This window comes from Poecile atricapillus, chromosome W (genome assembly GCF_030490865.1).
Source record: "Poecile atricapillus isolate bPoeAtr1 chromosome W, bPoeAtr1.hap1, whole genome shotgun sequence".
Taxonomy (NCBI): Eukaryota; Metazoa; Chordata; class Aves; order Passeriformes; family Paridae; genus Poecile; species Poecile atricapillus.
Genome location: NC_081288.1, coordinates 13,459,326 through 13,476,349, shown reverse-complemented (window position 1 = coordinate 13,476,349; position 17,024 = coordinate 13,459,326). Strand labels below are relative to the sequence as shown.

Sequence of the window (17,024 nt, the reverse complement as noted above, 5' to 3'; positions counted from 1 at the left end):
ATTAAGTTCCTAGCCCTGTCAAATTTCTGTTGTATTACACTATTGGTTGTACTGACACAGATCTACTTAATCATTAGACCAACTTATTTAAAAACATTGCCATTACAACCAGCTACAAAGTAAGACTCCTCCTCCAACTTTGCTTTAAAATAGTGCCAATAAGCATGATTTACTAACACAGAATAGCTTGGGTTGGAAGGGACCTGAAAGATCATCCAATTCCAACATCCCTGCCATAGGCAGGGACACCTCTGCTACCAGGTTGCTCAGGGCTTCAACACTTACAGCAATGGGACATTCACAACTTCTCTGGGCAACTTGTCTCAGCTTATGAACATACTGAGACAAACACAGGATTTTACACTCAAAGACCACAGTCATGTTTGGAATGACAGCAAAACTTTATGAATTGGTTAGAGTTTAGCATCTAAAACAGAGAAATAAGAAAACCCTGCCTCCTTCACGGTATCCAGGATTTATGCATAAAACCCTTTAGTTTCCATCATGTAATAAGGTTTCCATCGGTACAGAGGTCATACATGCACTACACAAACTCTAGTCTGCACAAAACAAGGCACACCTCTCCGTACACACCAAGAGTCAGTCTGCCAGTTTAGCCAAGCCTCTGCTATACACCAAAAGCTGCCTTCCACTGGACATAAGCTATTTTCCTTTACTATCTGGTCCAACAGTGCTGCTCTTGCTTATTCCTGTGAGCGAAAGCAAGGTCTGCTCCTCAAGTATTTATGCCAGTCTCTTAAAATATGAAGACTTGCCCTTACCTCTTGTCTCTCTTCACTCCTTTTCTTCACTCAGTGGAAGTTAGACAAAATATGGGACTAGGAAGAGAAAGAGAATGAGTGGTAGAAGGGAAATAATGGTAAAAGCAGCTACAGAAGAATGAGAATTAGTTTATTGAACAGAAATCAAAGAAGCAGTAAGCAGAGATATAATAATGCACACCAGGCTAACAGATTTTAGGTTTTTTATTTGCAGAACTCAACAACCCAGGACTGAAAATTAACTGCCAATTGCTTGATGTCTGTAAGTTTACTAAACACCTGCTATACTTCTGAAAATAAATCACACAAAAAAGGCCTAGCCATTCAAAAAACATCAGTTATTTGAGCTGGAGAGCCAAGGAACTGTAAAATACAAAACAAGTACAGCACATGAATAGGAGTAAAATTATTTTCTCATAGCAAAATTGCCACGTATATACTACCTACCTAACACTAGCCTATTATAGTCTATCACTGAGAAATGTAAAATGCCTTTAAAGAGAAAAATTCAAAGGATAAGAACACTAATGAAGTTGTTTCCCAGTAAAAATACCTTGGCTTTACGTCATTTTTTTGCATCAGCTATTTTACTGCCAATTATTTCTCCATCTAGCATAAAATGATAAAAAGCTGTTGATTAAACTGGGACAAACTGCCTGTGATTACTCTAGTGTGCAATTACTCTTGAAGAAAACATTTCATCTGTTACCTTACACCATTATTCCTGACGAACATTCTAAAATATAACGGCTTTCTGTAAGTATATTCAGTCCACATTCTGTAAGAATACCCTAATTCATGTCTACAGACATGCATGGGCTAAGTCTACTTATTTTTTATCAAATGTAACAGTACACTTCATGGCGATTCAGTCACCAATACTCCCAGTAAGTACAGATTTTGGGGTGAAAAAATACGTGGCTAAAAATAGATACTGGTAATGCCTTCAACACTAAACATTTTGCAGGCTTCATGACATCAAATAAACTAATTAATTTTTTCTAAGCTGCTTAAAAAGACTTGGGAGTCTACTGTAATTATTAGCTACCAACTACACAAGTAAAATTCTCTTGATTTATTTCAAGTCTGACTTCAGCTAAGCATATTTTTGTTTTGAAATGTTTTCACTTATGTCATTTCAAAAACTAGCTCCTCTTTTTTATCCATGTCATTTGATTTACATAAATAGTACTTCAACCTTTACTCATGGAAGCAATTTGTAGACATTCACCTAACTGCTACACTTGTGCCTAGGAATCTAAACACGATCAAGTCAGAAAGTCACATTAATTCACACACAAACTTTTAATTCTTTCTGGCAGTTAGAAGAACTCCTTTGTGTAAGTTTAACTACAGTTCAACCTGGACTGTATCTTTTGGTAACAATTTGGCAGTATTTCAATGCTCTTTACAAAAACTTGGGGAAGATACTGGCAAGAAAAAAAGAGGGAACAGATGGAGGGACTATTTCATGTTCAAGGACACACAAAAAAAATACAGAACTCTAAGATCAAAAGATCCTTCATACTTTCAAGAAAACAAAACCAAATTTATTTTCTATTTCAATTACTCTGCAAAACTGTATCATTTGGGTTAAGAAATTTTGATTCCATGCATTTTAACTCTATAGCTTTGTGTTTTCAATGAACGTTTCAGTATGTTTTTCAACTGCAATAACAGAAATACCTGATCTTTAAATAAGCACAAAGACATTCTGCCCAGTGATGGAAGCTCAATAAACAGCTTTAATTTGCACTACTACTGCCACACAGCAGGGAACAACAAGCAGTGTTCAGCTTTTGTCTTTCAGCACAGGAGACATCACTGGAAATAAGACAAGAGAACAAGCATCTAAAAGTACCCCACAACATAGTCATTCATAATGATCCTTCATAATATCAAAGATATTAAGTATTTGTATCAAATGTTCCTATCCTAAGCAAAAGAAAAAAAAAAAAATCAGTGGAATTACTTGGTAAGGCATTTGATGGAGGAACCTTACCCTTATCACCAGTAAAATAACTACTGTATTGTTTATGAATTATATATAAAGTATTCATGTTTCTTTCACAGGTCTAGAATGATAGGTTTGGAAACCAAAGGAGACATGAAATCATGCTGTACCTTCCTCAAAAGTTGTATATAATTTGATGAAATTCTCAAGTCTTCAGTTTAAGCTGAACTGACTAAAACCAGTTTTAGTCAATAAGTTTTAGTAAGTTTGCCTTATTGGAAAACTTTCTTTAAACCAATAGTTAAAACAGGATTAACCACCTAGACTTGAATATCATCTATCTTGTGATACAGTTTTCAACTCAGGCCCATTATAACCACTCTAATTAGAAGTTGGATCCCCCTGTCTACTGAAGGCAAGCTAAGAGCATTAACTGTCAAAAATCCTCAGCCCTATCAGTCTAGAAAAGTTAAACAGTAATGAACACTAAACAAATTTAAATATTCAGACCTCCTCAAGGTAAAAGGCCCAAATCTACCAGTCTAAGTAGAACTTTAAATTTTTGAGTGGCAAATACAGGCTATTAGTTTTATCAGTTTCTGTGACCAATAAATAACTGTTCTGCACAACAACTTGAACTCTGAAATGGAGACATGAATGTGGTGGATGGACCATTTGGTGAATAAGGAACTGGCTGCATGGTTGCACTCCTAAGAGCTGCAAACTGTCAAGCTCGATGTCGCTGTGCAGACAAGCGATGAGAGGCATTCCTCACAAACTGGTATTGGGACCATGGCTATTAAAAACCTTTGTTGGCGACATGGATTAAACACACTCTCAGCAAGTCTGCCAATGCCATGAAGCTCTGTGGTGTGGCCAACATGCTGGAGGGAAGGGAGAGCATCCAGAGGGACCCTGACAGGCTTAAGAGGTGGGCCTCTGTGAACCTCATGAAGTTCAGTACAGCCAAGTGCAAGGTGCTGCACCCATGCACACTGTCAGGGAAACACAAGTACAGGTTGGACAGAGAATGGGTGGAGAAAGAGCCATGAGGAGGACAGAGGCTTGCAGCTGCTGGTTGATGAGCACCATGACACAACTCAGCAGTCTGCACTCTCAGCTCAGAAAGCCAGCCATGCCCTGGGCTGCATCACAAGCAGCATGGGCAGCAGGTAAAGGGAGATGATTCTGCCCCTCTACTCCACTCTCAAGAAATCCCACCTGCAGTTCTTTGTCAAGCTTTGGGGTCTGCAACACAAGAAAGAAGTGGATCTGTTAGAGCAGGTCCAGAGGAGGTCACAAAGATAATCCAGAGGCCTAAGCACCTCTCCTACAAAGGCAGAGAGAACAGGGGTTATTCAGTCTGGAGAAGAGAAGGCTCAACAAAGCCTTTCAATACTAGGGGGGGGGCTTATAAAAAAAGAGGGAGAATTACTTTTTACATGAATAGACAGTAATAGGACAAGGGGGAACAGTTTTAAACTAAAAGATAAGAGATTTAGATTAGATTTATTTAGAAGAGATTGTTTACAGTGAGGGTGCTGAGGCACTAGGAACAGGTTGCCCAGGGAAGCAGTGCATGTCCTACTCCTGGAAGTTCAAGGCCAGACTTTGATGAGGCTTTGAGCACCCTGGTCTAGTGGAAGGTGTCCCTGCCCATGGCGACGGTGTTGGAACAAAGTGGTTTTGAAGGTCTCTTCCAGCTCACACCATTATATGATAGATAAGAGGCCAACAACAGATTACATGCCTTCCTTCTTAAGTTGCAATATAAAGTACAATAATGTCATTAAAATTTAGTCTTATCATCCTGTCTTTGAACTTAATAGCAATTTACTTTTGTGATGAAGTTATAAAAGTGAATGATTACCTAGATTATAATGGTATAAAATACAAAAAACGTAAGTACAAATGAGAATAAAATAAAAATGCTTTCCTTAACCTGAGCCTGCAATGTGAAATTTTAGTATCTACACTATCCAAGTGCTAATTTTAAACTTTAAAACTAGGAACAATACTATTCTGTCAAGTGCTTGATTTGCAAAATTGCTGATCCCTTCAAAGTCTCACTTAGCTTTTAAAGCACTGGATCTCCATCTAAGCAGTGTATAAAGTCACACGAAACAAGAGGTTGAACTTCAGTATACAATATGCAAAAGTAACAAACATACTCTACTCGCAAAGGATGCAATCTGTGTGCTACTATAATACATTCTTCACATGCACTTTTGAAACACATCATTTGAATGGACACTGATTTACTAAAGTTCTTACCCATATTTTAATTTTGAAAAATAAGATACAAAACCACTTAGGTCAGGCATGTTAAAGAAATATTCTCTGTGCAATGAAACTGTCTTCAAAGGTTTACAGATAACCTTTTGAAAATTTTCTAACAACCAACACAGCTTAAACCTTGCCTGCTTCATTAAGACTTGTAAGAGGAAATAAAAATAATCTCACTATCTCCTAGCAAGTATATGAAACCTTGAAAAGGTTTCTTTTAAGTACTTGTTTGTTATGCCTTAAAGGTTAACAGCAGTTTTTCTTTGAACACAACTACAACACATTTTTTTCTGTAATGTGAAGGTCATGAGCAGAATTTTGGATCCTCAAAGAGATTAGGTTTTGTGAGTACAACTCTTTGGTTACTAAGAAAATGGGAACACTGAAGCAGACAGAAATATTCATCTTGCGCCATTCAAAAGAACACTACAATTAGTATTTAAAATAATCCTGAATTTGGAAGCATGAAATTGAGCGTTTTTCCCATAATCCACATTCCACATCTGTGGAAACTTTTCTTCCCCCCACAGATGTCTTAAGTGTCACTCTCAGCAATAAATCAGAACTATTTGCACAGTGGAAAAACAAACAGTGTAAACAGTGTACCTGTTGAAAAAACACTGTCCAACAAAATATGCCTTTGAGAGATTCACAAATGCTCATTTGTAAGGAAGTCAAGAGGCAAATAACATAGACGCACTTCTTCAGGATCTCTGTAGAAGTCTGAATTGGGTGCTATTTTATATCTTTACCCATCTATACCCCTCCCACTAAATTTTGTTAGAATGTCACGTGACAACAGCAAAATACTTTCATTAAACCTTCATTTACATTAATCTAGTTAGAACAATACCACGATTACATACACCACTCCTTAACTCAGTCCCACAAATAGTCCTTACTAAAATTAGTATTAGCATGCAGGCAAAATTAAGACTGTCCTTAGTCAAACCAAGATCATAACTGGAGAAACACTTCAGCCTTTAGTGTGCCACTGATTTCTGATTTCCTCTGCTTTCCAACAGAACTTCAATAGTTGTGTGTGCTGAAGTTGTCCAAGAAAAATCAGGGGTTGCATTATTTTAAAGCTACCTGAAGAGGTTATTTAGTCCTAAGAGAAACTTTCCCTAGATTTAGTCTAAAGAGTAAGTATTATTTCCCCTCTGGAATTTCCCAGAGGGCAGAAACACTCACCAAAAAGGCTAAGTGACAATTAAGCAAATTTTTCCTTTAGATATGAAAAACTTCAAGATACATAAATGGTTTCATAACTCAAATCCATACTATTGCATTTGTAACACAATGTTTGTGGAACAGAAACATGTATTAAAAAAAAGGAATTTAGATTTCAAACCTTCCCTCTTTGAAGAAGTTTGTATTAGTTTTGGGGGAGAGGGGTATTTCATTTTTTATGAATATATAAATAAAAACATCAATGGAGTTAAAAAATAAAGGTAGAATTTGTTTTGTATTCTCATCTCCTTAAATCACAAATCTGTTTTTACAAATGGAGAAACTGAGTCACAAAGGCAAACTGACTCATTAAAACTCATACAGGAAAACTCAGAAAGATCTCTAAATTCCCAAGAGGTTCTTAGTGCATAAAATAAACTGTAAAATTTGAAAATTAGTATTTTTTTGGTTATTTCATTATTGTCCCCCAAACACTTTTTGTAACATGTACAAAGTTATTTTCCTCTAACTGTGAATCAGATGTCTGCCTGAGAACATGAAAGAGGCCATGAAGAGCTACAGACTGTACAGCATCAAGAACAGGAGCTTTCAACTGAAGGCAAGGAAAGAAAAAGGCAAAAAGTTTCCATAAAGGCACATATACTCTTTAAAGTCTTATTCTTGTGCTCTCAAATAAAGAGAATAAGACATGGAAAAAAAATAAATTGTATTTATATAAATAAAGATGATGGGAGCATGCGTTACTGGAGAATTAACAAAATCACTCAGCCTTTGGCCTCAAAACACACTAAAGGCATGCATTAACAACACCCTCAAAGTCTAACTATCCTACTGTTCAACTTCAGGTATACCTTAAATCCCACATCAGTGCTATTCAAATTAAAATTCATCAGAGATTGACGACAGCTTTGCCCCTTCAATACCTTACTTTTGATTGCTTAGCAAATCCAGAAGGTTCTAAAGCTATATTGGAATAGGAATTCATATTGCATTAATTTAAAAGACAAGATTAAAGACACGCATTTAAAAAAAGGTGAAAATTTATTTTTTGCTATTGTTGTTTCAAACATACAATTTGCAGCCTCTATAGTATGTATCAGAGTACACTACACCAACTACCAAATAATGAATCCTTGTGACCTCCCTTCCCCCCACTCAAACATATTTATAGTGGTGATACTAAAAGGTTCATATTTCATTTAGGAAAAAAATTAGAGGTTACAAACCACACCTTCCCTCAGTACTTGTATCTTGTATGTGTATTATCACATATACAATTTATATAACAATATACAAAATAAACTGAAAAAAATGTAATGCAAAGATTACATGGCAGCAGAAGAAATTCCGTGTCGTGAAATAAAGTAACAGGTTATAATCTCACGTGCATTAGTCCCTTAAATTCGTTTCGTATTCTCAAACTTTGAATACATGGAATTACTACACCGATGTCCAGTGAAGGTATTTCCTAGATGAACATGACGTTCACATATGTGCTTCCACAAAAATATTTTGCTGTCTTAGTGATCGTAATCCACTACTCGCATTGATATATATTACTGATTTTATGTCGTTAGTAGGACAGACAGTTCTACAGTATCGATCACAAACGCAGCTTTTCCGATCTACTAAACTGACATACATACTACCTTACAGCACCATATACACACCCCTCGAAGGAGCTGCTTGAGTCTGCTGCCTCTTTTCCACCCCCCTTTTCCCCGACAAGAGTGGTCTCGTTCACTTGCCTTTCACACACATAACCAATAAAATTAATCAGCTGGAACACAGCATTTTTAAATCGCAGTAAAGTCAAGAGATGTTTTGTACGTTATTTGAAGGGAACAGCCTTTTCATTTAAACATAGTAAGACACTAATATGCTGCAGACAAACGCACTGCATGGGGTGTGGAGGACCCGAGCTGATTAGATTACCACAACATCAGCCTGAGGCCGCCATTTTTAGAATCTCTAAAGGACAAAAGAGGGAAATTAATAAATTTACTCCACATTTTTTTAAAAGTAACTTTAAAAGTATAGTGATGATAACCAATTAATCATGCATTGCAAGTACTGACATGGATATCTCCTGCTTTTCTCTGATCTGAACCTTAAGTAACAAAAATGCTTCATTATTATTCCTTTAAGCTATTGTAAATAAACAGACTAAAACATTCCTAAACCCAGATGCAGCACTGAACTTCTGCTTTTGACGACACGTAGCACGTACCATTTTAGGGACCTCAGGGCTTTCAGAGACCGCACATTCCCTAATAGCCGAGTATGGGGGAATACAGGACCTTTATAATCAGGCTATATTATGTTTCTCTACCCTATTTAGTAGTACACAGTGAACCGTTTGTTTCTTTTCCCCTGTGTCTGCAGCAATACGGTCTAACCCACCAACACTTACTGCTTCAGGAAAGAGACTGATATATGCCACCCAGGGAACCCGAACACTGCCTGCAGAAACTAAAGCAAGGAAGAGGTGCACCAGTGTAACTACTTACAGCCTCGAGAAAGGGGGTGGGGAGAATGATCCCCTTTTAAATTGGCACAGAAACTCCTGGGGACAGCTCTCCGTTTGTCCAGGTTACACCACGAAACAGAGATATTAACAGGGAGGCAGGCAGGGAGGCGGGGGTGTGGAAGGCAAAGAGATTAGGCCTATAACGAGCCATTTTAGTACCACAAAGCAAAAATATACAGGATGGAGGAAAAGAATAGGCTTCCCCAAGCTTCGTAAAACTCAATACGCAGTCCCAATAACGCACAAACCCGTTCTGAAAACCGCCAGCCCAAGGAAGCCTATGCTGTCACATAATAGCTCCTTTTGGCTCATTTTCCAAGCATAATGCATAAATCTGGCGTAACTGCCAAAAAATTCTCCTCAGCTCCTCCAGTTACAGTAACCCGCCATATTCATAAGATATAGCGACAGCCTGCCATTTTTTAACCAAACCCCACAAAAGGAAAAGCAAATTCAAGGCAACTTAAACAAAAATTAAACACATTTCAGGGTTAGAAGGAATTATACTCGCACCGAAGGTAATGAGACATGACCGTCGCATTTCACTCCCTTTTTCCACCCCCCCCCCTCCCCCAAAGCACCCACAGCAGAATATGCTGGTAATAACCAAAGACTCACCTGTAATGGTCACAGGCCAGGCAGTAGGACCCCTCAGCTGAGCCCCTTCTCTATCCCAACCAAAACAATGCAACAGCCCCACTGCGGATATCCCTACCCTAGGCAGGACTCAGCCCTCAGTAGGCTCTAGTAAAAGAAAGAAAAGGGAAAGAGGAGACCCCCCCTCCCCCCAAACCTAGCTCAGTGCGCAGAACCCTACAGGGACCAGCTCAAAGGCGCCTTTGCCCTGGGACCTGTGTACAAACCCCGCTGCTGCCGCCGCTGCTCCCGTGCCTCCCTCCCTCCAGCCTCCTACGCTCCCTTCTATGTCACTGCCTCTCTCTGGGAAAATGGCGTCCGCTCTCCCCTCCCTCCCCCTGCACGGGGCTCACCCGCCCCGCCTGACAGGGGCAGGGTTACCAAGGCGAAGCCAAACAGCCGCCATTTTGCTTACGGGCCGGGAGCGCAGCCCGCGCCAGCCGAGCCCTCAGAGTCCATTTTGCAACACGCTGAACGGCTCCGGGGTCTGGGCGCGGCCGCGGCACCAGACTGCGGCAGGGGCTGGGCAGGGGGGCCGTGAGGAGGGAAGTAGGGCAGCGGAGGAGGGGCGGCGGCAGCGGGGGCTGGCGCCGGGGGCGATCCGCAGCCCCGGCGGCGCAGCCCGCGCGGGAGGGGCGGGGGCTCCGTCCCGGCCTGTTGTGGGGCCGAGCGCGGGCGGGGGCGAGGGTGTCTGAGTCAGAGCTGCATCCTCGGAGGAATAAAAGCCAAAATTCCCTCCTTGGCCGCTCTCACACCCTCAACCTCCGGCTTCTTCCTCACGACCGTCGATGCTGTCAGCATATGTGTTCTTTATGAGTCTCTAATAGCACATTTTCGGCCTAAACTGCGCGAAAAGCCGGAGACACCCGCCGGATCTCAAACGCAGAAGAACTACCTGAGGGGCGGGGAAGAGGGGAGAAAGAAAGCGGCAATTTTTTGCAGACTTGCTCAGGAGGTTTTGGCTGAAACTCTCAGTAAGACACTCGAGGCTGAGAATCTTCCCCGAAGCATTTAGGACTCAAAGGCAAGTGGGAGAAAGCTTCTTTCCTTAAAGCGAGTGGGACAGCACTCGCTGAAGGCACTTCTGTAGGGAAGGAGGCAAGCGGCGAACGAGCCTCGTTTGCCCTCTAGGGAACAGCGCTCGGGGAGCAGGAATGGCGCGCTTCCGTCCAGACCAGCGGGCGCTGCCAAAGGCAGGAGCTCGCTCAGCCTTTCAGGGCAGACACAGCCCCGCCATTCGTAAGGCGCTCCCTTCCTACCACCGTATCTCCTCCCAGCTCCCGCTGTACCCGTACGCCGCCCTGCCTCCCCTGCTCGGCTTCAGCCCCTCCAGCGATATGGCTGATGGAGGGAGGGGAGGCGGCGGCTGGGGTTTCGTTCGACGCCCACCAGGGGCTGAGCGAGCCTCCTTCAGTGCGCAAACTCGGGGCACCAGATAAAAGCTGGGCTGGCAGCTCTTACCCTGCCTCGATGGAGCCACCACATTCGGGTGACTGGAGAAGCAGTTAGCAGCAGCGCCATAGACTAGCGTCCCCCCACACCTTGGGCACAGAGAGTTTGAGGCTCTAAACAGCTGCTGCTGCGGCAGGAGGGAGCCGAGGTGAAGGGATCTGCTAGCTGGTTGGACGTAGAGGAGGCGGCTGTAATGGGGCATTAAGTCTGAGGGAGGAGGGGGGGCGATTAAACGTCTTGTGATCATGGCGGAGTCTATGGGTATTTTTTTCCTGTCTAACTCTTCTGTGCGTGTGTCTCTTGTTTCTTTCTCTCTCTCTCCTTAGGGCGCTTGGCTGGGGCTGCTCGCTCGGGTTCTGCCTGTTGTTGCGCGAAATGGCGGCTGGCGTCTTGGTGGGTTTGGTTGTCGGTTTTTTGTGTAGGGTTTTTTTTTTTTCCCTTCCCCTCCTATTCCCCTCCCCGCACTTGTGCCTTGGCTGCGGCTCCGCAGCGAACCGCGGCGGGGCCCGAGTCAGGAGGGGGGCGGGAGCGGCGCGGCAGCCAATGGCCGAGCTGGCCTGGGTGGCCCGGCGCGCCCTGATTGGCTGGCGCTGACATCATCCTGCAGCAGGGGCAGCCGCAGCTGGGCAGGGTTGGGAGCTGCCGGGGGAGGCAAAGGGAGAAAACGGGCGCCATGATCTCAGCGTCAGGGAGGACTCCGCGGGCAGGGTGTCCCCGAAGAGCTGGCGAAAAGGAAAGCAGGACCAGGCTTGGGCTTCTCCTTCCCAAATAGTGCCGGGGCTGTGCCGAGAGGAGCGGGAAACGAGCGAGAGGGGAGCAACTCGTGCCTGCCTTTGTAACTGCGTCAGTACAAGATGGCGCAGGGTGTCCCTGGAGAGGGAAGGGAGTTGCACGTCCGCCGGAGGTCATGTGACCGCGTTGCATTCCTGTGGGGTTTGGCTGCGGACCAAGCTGGCTTAGGCGGCGGCGGCGGCTGCCCGGGAGAGCCCGGGCTTCCCTCCCCCTCCTCCCGCACAACGTCGTCGGTCCCGCGCTGGTTCCCTTCCCCCATCAGCCTTGTGCACGAGGGTGTAGCTGCTGCCGAGGAAGGTTCTCGCTTCTCTCCTACTCTCCACCCACCTCCAGGGTGTAGCTGCTCTTGGGGGAAGCTTTCCATTCCGCCCCCTCTCTGCGCAAGGCTTTACCCACCGCCAGGGAAAGTTCCCCCTGGGCGCCTGCTGGCTCCGCCCGAGCGTGGGAGCCGGGTGCGCTCACGGTAGTGCCGCCCGCTCTGCGCGAAGGCACTTCGCTCTGAGCTAAGTTCCAGGGGTTATGGAGTGGTTCTTACTGGAACAGTCGTTTTAAGCGATGTCTAAATGACCGCATTAAAGCCGCTGAGGAAAACGCACAGGCTATGCGGGGTTGTTCCTCTGACGAGGAGATACTGGCTGTTCCAGTGTTGCTCTGCCGGGGGTACGGGTGGAGGGGCCAAGGGAAAATCTGCCAGGTGTTCATGACTTCATGCTGTTTGAACAGGAAAGGTGGATCGCTGTTCTTTGTGTGTTACTGAAACCTATTGCAGGAGTTGAGCAACTTTCTGTGAAGCGATAGATGTATTTCAAAGTCAGGCCGCAGATGGCCTGCATCTTTAACATGGGAATTGATGTATATACTTAGTGCAAAAGAAAAATATGGTCTGTGCGTATTGTGAGGACTCCCTGTGTTTTACTTTGAGGTCCATAGGAAAATGAACTTGCTACACAGGTCTGGATAGGCCTGCAAGGTTGGCAAATATATTTTCTGGGTATTTTTTTCATTTCAGTATTTGCTGGATGGGAAGTGAAAAATGTATGTTTTCCAATCTTAACTCTTTCCTTTAAGGAATGTAACTGCTGTTACTGTTTGGTTGAGGTTCTCATATTTTGAAAGCAATTCAGTGCTAGTTTCCATGTCTTGTATGCTAGGGTGTAAATTTAGCCACTGCATCTAACCCAATGAACAAATTAATGGTTAAAGTTGTTGATGATTTAAGGGTTTTGGTTTGTTCTGTTCAGAAATGTTTCACTTTTTCTTTTCTTAGTCTGTCCCTGGATAGATAGGATTTTTTTTTTCTTTTTACCTCCACAGTAGCAACCTGATAGAGCATAAAGCTTGTCTATTTCACAAATGTGCTGTTTGAGAACTGGAATGAAAGTAACTGAGTGTGTGACTAATAGGGAAGATTCCTGTATAATAGCTGCTCTTTAATATGGGTTACATAAGTAATACGGTGAGGTGGAGTTCAGTTACATAAGAACTGACTGGGGACTTAGGAGTTACTGTAAGTAGTTCATATTGGTCACATATATAGCCTTCAGGGCATCTCTGTGTTGTGGGAAGAAGGGTAGAAAAACGGGATTGGAAGCATCTAATAGCACTACATATTTCCTTTGTAGATTTACAGAGGATACCAGGAAAGAAAGGGAGAAGATGGTAATTAGAAATGTGAAAAATTAGGAGTGTGAAGCTTTCAAAAGCAGTAGTATTATTTGACCTTAGGTTTTTGGAGGTAAACTCTGTTTTCTAAAAGAGCAGTCCCTCCTTTTTTGAGTGTCAGAACGTGGCTGTCAGCTGAGCATTGTGCCAACTGACTTCTGTGCAGACTATAAAGAGCAAGATACTTGAGTCCTAGATTGTGAGGCTGTGGTGGTTTTTTGTTTGTTCTTTATTAAAAAAAAAAGCTTCCTGGAAGTGGTGTTAGGAGCAGGCAGGTTTTGTTGATCAAACATTAAAATGAGTGGATTACTGATTCTTCTTGTGTAAGCATCATATGACACAAGGTAAATACTCCTTTGTAATGGAAGCTTCCAGAGAGGCTTTCAGTGTACAGTGATTCTTTTAACACAGATTTATGTGGGACTTGACATTGTGACATTGCGAATACTTTGTTGCAGATGTGTTAAAGGGAGAACATTGATTTCAACTAAAGATGAGAGGAGAAAACCCCATTTTATTAGTACTTGCATTTAGGCATGTGTTCTGTAATTATAAAACAGTAATTGCCTCCCTCACTGTAAGAGAATTATTTGAATGCTTATAAAATAGTTTACATAGAAAATCAGCAGGAATTTTAGTTCCTAAAGCAGCCTTTTAGATAACTCACTTTGATAACAGATTCTGCCTGAAAACCAAGAAATGAATTACTTTAAAAGTTCTGTGTAACTTGCAGCTTATTGCAGCAGTACTTGAATGGAGGTGTGCTGTGCTTTTATGAAGTAATTGAAATGAAGGCAAGTTTTAATGAGCTGGTAGTAATTTCTTGTTAGTTTCAAGGTTGTTTTTATTTTGGGGAAGCAGTTACTTTGAAAGAAGCAGTAGCTCTGGCAGTGTTGCAGTGCAGTCTCAAAACAATGTCTTACACATTCTGAATTATTTGTGCTGTGGGAGATGAGTAAAAACGAAATGTGTGTAGTTCTTTGAGACAGGACACTTGCCCTATGGCCAGTCTGAAGCAAGCTGTTTTAATCTCAAAAGAGCTGTAGGAGAGAGAGACTGGGTAAAAAATGGTGTGTAGTTTACATTTATGGTAGCTTACCAGGGAAACTATCAATTTCTACTGAACTACAATTTGTTCCTTAATGAGGATACTTCAATAGGGTGGATGTTCTCCAGCTGTTAGACATGTGGTTCTAACTTGCCATGATAGCCTGTCTGTGCATGCATGTGTGGTCTGAGCCCTTGCTAAGACCTGTTACTTAAACACTGCTGTCTACCTTTAGTCATACAAAGGGACTTACAGGAGTTCAAGGGTATTTAGGGGAGAAAGGAGAGAGATACTAACAGTGTGATAGATCTGACTATGCATTAGTGTCATAATTGAGACAGTTGAAGTGCTCATGCTGAAAGATGATCCTGCACCTTTTTTTAGCTGCTCATTCTTGCTTCTGCAAGTGATCGTGGGGGAAGGAGAAGCAAAGAATAGATCAAACATAAGCCTAATAGTAATGGATGTTTTTCTAATGTGACTCTTCATTGTGTGGCTTGACAAATATTTCTGTTTGAACAGGAGCAGAATGAAGCACCTGCTGGGAAAATGGAGATAAGCAGGTTTTAGTTGTTAGTGAAGTAAGGTATGCCTTTTCTCAGGAAAGCTGCAGTTATTAGGGGCACCTCTTAAAGGCTTTTGGCTAGTGTAACTAGAATCACTGAGCTAGGCACTCTCAAAAAAAAAATTATGTATGTGTATATTTGAGTATGTAAGTCATTGCTAGATCAACTTTCAGTTGTGGGTAGCAAGAGCACTTCAGATTCACTGTATTTGTAACCTTTTAAAATTAAGTGAAAGGGTATTCTCAGCTACAGGCTAGTTTAGTGTTCATAGGATTTTAGATTTGTTTTGTTGGAACAGGGTAAAACTTGAAATAAGCTTGCTTCATCCAGACATGGCTGATAATCTAACAGCTGGGGTATTCAGTGAAGAATTATTCCTACAGGGTGGGTTCTGAGTTAATTGTAAAAAGTGGTACCTGTGGGTCACAGTAGTCACTAGCCAAATGAATTTGCATTATTTGCATGAGGTAAAAGAGTTCTAGTGCCTGACAGCTCATCAGTTTATCCAGTTGGGTTTGGACAGACTGTGTTCAATGCTCAAAGAGCAGCAGGACAAGAACTTCTTTGCACACTGCTTTAGGCTTTGTGTTATAATGAACCTTTCTGGAAAAGTTGAGATTAGTAAGGTTTTGCTTTATAAGGAAAATAGGTTATTGGCTGGTTCTACAATTCTTAACAGTTGAGTTCCTCACTTAAAGAAGCAACTTTAAAGCTGTTGTGTGGCTTCTTAATCCTGGAATTAGTGGGAATTTGTACCAGGTTCACTGCTATGACCTTTGGGTAGTGAAGTGGGGCATTGGTTTGTTTTCTCCTTCCAGCATGACTGTTACTTGAAGTAGAGTCTTTCTGATGAGCTACTAGTTCCTGTGGAGGGCAATATTAAGGTCTGTGTAGCCACTTTCATAATGAGGTAGTGCTCAGACATGATTATAATGCAGACCTTGAAATGCTGTTGATAGCAGATCTTTGATGAAAATAACCAGTGGTTGAATAGCTCCTGAGTAGTTTATTTACAATGGTGATTTTTGAATATCTTCAGGAAGAAAGCAAGGGACGATACTGCCAGTTTGGAGACTTGGACTAAACCAGTTGGGAAGTTACTGAAGGCGATCCTGTCACAAAAAGCAAGACTGTGTTTCTTGGAAGTGCAGAAACCAAGCGAATCTTAGCTGCTGGATTTTTGTGCTTATTAAGTATTGGACAAAATAAACTACTGAAACTTCTTATTGTGACTGCTCCATCTGTGAGCTTGTTAACATGGCATGGTCATGCAGTAAACGTTACTCAAAAGTAGAAATGCAGGAGTATATCATGTCTCTTCAAAGGTTTAGCTTGTGAAGACTGCTGTACGACTCAGTGTGGTCTGTTAAGACTCAAAACAGAAATACTCAACAGGCTGAGAGAGCTGGGGCTTTTCAGTACAGAAAAGAAAATGCTCTTGGGGAGACCTCATTGCAGCCTTCCTGTGTTTTAAGGTGGCTTATGAAAAAGAGTGACTTTTTACATGGCAGATAGTGGTAGGAAATGGGTTTAAACTACAAGATGAGAGATCTAGATTGGATGTTAGGAAGGGGTGCTTAGAGGATAGTGAGGCATTGGAGTAAGTTGTCCAGAGAAGTTGTGGATGTCCCATTTCTGAAAGTGCACAGGGGCAGATTGGATGGGGCACTGAACAATCTGGACTAGTGGAGTTGTCCATGCCCATGGTAGGGGCTAGGAACTCAATGATCTTCAGAGTGCCTTCCAACCCAAACTGTTCTATGGTGTCTGACAGCGGTAAGGTGGCTAAGAATGGGTACCTGTTTGACATTGACTGCTGTTGGTTATAGTAATGGATTTGTTTCCAGCAAGCTTCAGTAGACTGGTAACTAATGAAGCTTTCTTTCAGTATTTGTTTTTAGTATTTTATTGACAAAAGTTGGTATCTTTCTGTCCAGTTGGCTGTCTCATATGGATTTTTCATAGCTGTTTGGTCCAGTGCTAGTACAGCTGCTACAGATGAACCAAATACAAGTCCAATACTAGTGTGGCATATAGGAGGTGTTAAAACTAGTGTGGAGGACACAGGAATTTCAGCTGAACAAGTAGCTGGGAAACAAGCATTAGTATCCAGTTCTTGTGC

At 42.3% G+C, this 17,024-nt stretch overlaps 1 protein-coding gene across 5 annotated transcripts in view; it reads right to left on the bottom strand.

Annotated features, from left to right (window-relative positions):
• The window catches only part of LOC131592144 (inactive histone-lysine N-methyltransferase 2E-like), a 57,354-nt gene extending 47,156 nt beyond the window's left edge, over positions 1-10,198 (bottom strand). For 3 of the 5 annotated variants that reach the window (XM_058863446.1, XM_058863449.1, XM_058863450.1), the window contains exon 1: positions 9,365-10,198. The gene's annotated coding sequence lies outside the window, so the exon portion shown is untranslated. Of the gene's footprint in view, positions 1-782; positions 840-9,364 lie in introns of all 5 variants that reach the window. The other 2 variants (XM_058863448.1, XM_058863447.1) reach the window with 1 other exon arrangement.
• Between the last annotated feature and the right edge of the window lie 6,826 nt (positions 10,199-17,024).